The 4,952-nt window shown below is 39.1% G+C and overlaps 1 long non-coding RNA gene across 1 annotated transcript; it reads right to left on the minus strand.

Annotated features, from left to right (window-relative positions):
• Nucleotides 1–2,214: 2,214 nt before the first annotated feature.
• LOC126796202 (uncharacterized) lies at nt 2,215–4,276 on the minus strand. Its single transcript, XR_007672321.1, has 2 exons — nt 3,737–4,276; nt 2,215–2,692 (listed from the first exon to the last, which is right to left on the minus strand). It is a non-coding gene; the product is annotated as an uncharacterized LOC126796202 (long non-coding RNA).
• Between the last annotated feature and the right edge of the window lie 676 nt (nt 4,277–4,952).

Below are 4,952 nucleotides of genomic sequence, written 5' to 3' on the forward strand. Positions count from 1 at the left end.
ACTCATGAGCGATGGTACACCTCTATTACCCCTCATGTAGTACACCGCCGACATCGGACAACCTCCTGCTACCCAACATCCAAAAATATGAGTACTCATGAGCCGATAACCCATCTGTTACCTCACATGCAGTACTCCGGCAGACACACTAGAGCTCTAACTGTATCGTAACTTTCGCCCGGCAAAAGGCTAGGTTCCGACATGCCAAACACGTCCGAAGACTGGTCCGAAGACAAAAACTCGTCCGAAGACATCAACCACGTCCGAAGATAAAAATCGTCCGAAGACAAAACTCGTCCGAAGACATAAATCACGTCCGAAGACATAAATCACTTCCGAAGACAAAAACTCGTTCGAAGACAAAACACGTCCGAAGACATCACACATCCGTAGATAAAATCACGTCCGAAGACAAAACACGTCCGAAGACATCACATGTCCGTAGACTGGTCCGAAGACAAAAACTCGTCCGAAGATATCAATCACGTCCGAAGACAAAACTCGTCCGAAGACATCACACGTTCGTAGACAAAATCACGTCCGAAGACAAAAACGTTTTAACAATCTCCATGTTAAAACCACGTACAATAATCATCATGTCATATTGTACAAAATAAATCACATGCTCGATATATAAATCTCATCATCAAAATGACATATTCACAACGAAATCATAACAATATATAATATAGCAAACTATATATATGTACCTATTTACCATTTATACAAATATATATATTCTACTATATCATCATATACATGTCATATTTCATTCTTTAAAATTCTACATAATCTTGAATCTCTGCAAGGGTAGATTCGTAAATATGTGAGATTTTTACTCACCTTCTTTCCTGCGTGCAACTTCCACGACACTGAAAGTAATTTCCTCACTCGTTTTGTCAGTCACCTAATAGCATGATAAATGCTTAGAAAATGATACGTAAAATATCAGGTGACGATTTCAGTACAGCTAAATGATGTTCATAAAACATTGTTCACAGAACACTGTTCATGTTTTACTAATCATTGTTCTAATATACTGTTTTTATGTAAACACTGTTCACAGTTACCGTTTTACCAAAACACTGTTCAAAGTTACTATTTTGACCATGACACTGTTCACATTATAGTTTTTATCGAAACACTATTCACAGCACTATTCATGCGGCGTCACTGTTCACCGGCCGCCACCAATGATCACCAAATTTCACCACCACAATCTAAATGACATTCCTAACAACTTCCTAGGTCACCACAAAGTCTAATTCTGAGCCTAAACACTTCAATTTAACAAGAACCGAAAAGCCCCAATTTAAAAACCTAGAATTTCTTTTCTTCGATTCTCCTATCACATAACGATTGAGGTTAAATCTTTTGGAGGGTTTGTAGTATGGAAGGAGACCTTCAAAATGAAACAAGAATCGTACCGATTGAAGTTCGGCGAAATATGTTTTTTTCGGGAGAACTTCCGGGCTTCACCGCTCCTAAACGGCGGCGAGATGGATTGACAGGGGATGCAGCAACCTTTCAAGTGACCGGTGCGCCGCTCTATGGTGGCCGGACGGTGGAGATCCGGTGGCCCAAAGTCGGTTGCTCGGGAGAGAAATTTCTGGATTTTTTTCGGGGGTGAACATTACCGATCCGAATTTCTGATTTTTCTCCCCTTTTTCTCTTTAATTCCCCTATTTATACTATTTTCCAAAATTGTTCAAATATCTTTTGATTCGTAACTTCTTCATACGAACTCCGATTTAGGCGTGCCACGTGTCCACTAATTCGTATCGACGAGCTCTACGAATTCCAAAAGTTTCCTAAGAATCCCAATGAGTCAAAAGTCAACTCTTAGACTCCTCAAATTGAACGTTTCCGAATAATTAATATTTTGAACCCTTTCGTTTTCATTCTCGGCTAATAAAATTGGATAATGACCAACTTAATAATATCCGTGAACTCATTGGAAATTAGATATGAATTTTTCGAGTTATTACATAAACAAAGAACTAGCTTTAGTTAAGTTTTGAAGATTACAAACAATGAAATAGAATCTACAATGAAAATCGAGAAACGATTTAACAAAACCTGAATAACCCACTCTGCCCCATCCTCCACTATCTCGTATCAGTGCACAATACATGCAGCCACACTGGTGTAGGGTTTCTCGATTAGCTTTGAAAACATTATTGGGTACCCACTGTAAAAACCAATTTAAATAAATGAGTAAATGAATGACAAACTTTTATAAACATCTTTTGACTCGAGAACCAGTTCAAGGTTCTCAATACATACGGGCCCAAAATCCAACATTTCCTGATGGTCGGTCCTATAGACCCACTACACGATCTTACCTCAGATAAGCTGTACCAGGTAAGCGTAGCAAAAGCGTCCACTACCACACCAGCTACACAACGTTTCGAGTCTGTCCTTACGATCGGAACCCGCACGACTAGTGTAACTAAAATCCTCCAGAGGTTAAAGGATCGAACCTAAGGAAGTCAGTGCCACCCCTCGCTCTTAAACCATCACAACCACTCACAGTTCGGTCAATACATAAAGTATTAAAACAACCAAACCAAAACATTCACCATTTATAAAATGTGGAAAGCTCTGATCAAGATAAATACTGAATCCCTACCTTGTGCACTCTGCGAGTCACAAGCTTTCCACTTTTCCGCTCACCGGGTAACTAGAGTCTCTAGTCCGACATTACAATCATTAATGACTTGACCACAGTCATATATTATCACGACGACTAATAAATTGTCTAATCCGAGAATTGACCAAATCAAAGTGAAATCACACTTTCAACGAATACAAATCGTTAATGCAATATCGACCAATACTCATGTATTTGCTTTTATCTTCAATATTTGTCGCATAGTAATTAAATAAAATTTATTATGGACACCCATTCAATTTCTACCATTTCACCATAAGGTAAATAAGCAAACAAGGTACACAAGTACCATATCAACTTCTTAAAGCATGAGCATGGTTCCCCATTATAATTAACTTAATCCAATTCAAAGTTCACTAGCTGTGCCTAATTACTAAGGCCACCCAATAAATTTTTATTGCATATTTCCAACATGAAATCATCTCAATTATCTGTCCAGGTTCCATACAGTAACAATACACTTGTTATATATATTGCACAAGTGTTCTAACTTTTCCTGACTAATTCTCTTACCACACCTACCAACCAATTTACTTCATCCAAATCAATTCCTTTGACATTCGTATACTTAGCTGAATGTCAAATAAAATTAGTATATCAAGTTCTAGACTAATAATGGGAAGCAACATCTCATCCAAATCACTAATTAAAGCAATAACCAGAAAGCCCTCAATTCACAGTTCAATTAAGCTGCAACTAACTTCCTGTATAAAAGCAATCTCCCAAATTTCCATAATAAAATGGAACTGATCACACTTCAATCACTCTAACAAGGATACTGGCCAGAAATCAATCAAGGAAAATATTCCCTCAAGTCCAATTCATCTTCGGATTAATTAACTGGGTAAAACAATGAACAAAGGACTTCCCAATTGCCACTCAATTTCAAATAAAATAGGAAAGCATTACAATGAAACCAACTTGAATTCAATGCTATAATTCTACCAACATGGAATTAACCAATCTTGCAAACTCTCTGACAACTACATGATTCCATTCCAAAACAGAAATCACAGCAGCCATATAGTTAAATCAATCCTTCCAATGAACGCTGCAATTTACCTATGGAAAATCCCAATTAGCAGGAGAACTTTCCAACGAATTGATGGGCAAGAAACTCTCAGCTACCTTCACTTTAATTAAGTAACCTTGTAATTCAGCTACTACGCTGCTTCAAGCTCAACAACAGGACACAAGGAAGGAAGAAATCGAGCCAAGAAGGCCAAGTCAGTCCCGACGTCAAAGAACACCATGAACCCAGAAAACAAATTCATCAAAACTTCATCCAATCCAAAAACCAATTATATAGACGTGTAGAACGTGAAGAGGAGATGGATTTCCATACCAAAATCGACCCAAACGGTGGCCAGAGGACGCCGGACCAAAGCTGCGAAGTCGTCGGAGTCATGCAGGAGCTGTCGGCCTTTCCTTCTTCGATTCTCTCTCCTCCGTTGGGGATAGGAAGGAACACGGCCACGGGGAGGACGGCGACGAGGAGGCGGTCACGATGCTCCGGAGATGGCCTGACAGAGGCGGAGGGACGTGGCGTCGCGCGCAGTGCTCTGGGTCGCACAGAGCTCGATCTGCTTCTCTTTTCTTTTCTTTTTCCTTCTTTTTCCTTTTCTTTTCAACTTATCCTTAAACATATAACCAACCATTAATATCCAATTGCTAAGAATAATCAATCACAATCCTACGGTCCCAATTGCATCGTAACAATTTCTTTATATTTTCGAACTTCGGAAATCATATAAAATTGCTCGGGAGTCTACAAAATTCCCCCAAAATTCTTACGCACTCGTCGTAACGTGTACACTAATACCATCATATTCGATCAACATATTCACTAGATCGAAACTCATAAATAACATTCTCGAGCATTTACTGAATTAATCACCGAGATTGTAAAATAATTATTGTACGATCTCAATTTAGCTCGTCAATAGTTCTGGGACTTACACTTCCACTAGAAGGAAACGATCATTTGACGAAGCAAGTAACTTGTTGCCTACTTAGAGCAGACAATATACAAAGAATGCACACATGGACACGAAGTCCGACTCCCCATACAAAACTCATGTAGGGAATTATTAAACAAAATAAATAACTAAAAACACTAAATAAATAAACAATCTGGTTAGGCCCCCCAAAGAGAGCCCAACTCTTATGATCAGGCCAAGCAAGGCCCAACATAAGCCTCAAAGCCCATAACCAAAGGGGAGCACAGAAGGCCCAAGATCTACACCATCGGTGCATTGAAGCTGCCACGCTCCACCAC

This window comes from Argentina anserina, chromosome 5 (assembly GCF_933775445.1).
Source record: "Argentina anserina chromosome 5, drPotAnse1.1, whole genome shotgun sequence".
In the NCBI taxonomy this organism is placed as follows: Eukaryota; Viridiplantae; Streptophyta; class Magnoliopsida; order Rosales; family Rosaceae; genus Argentina; species Argentina anserina.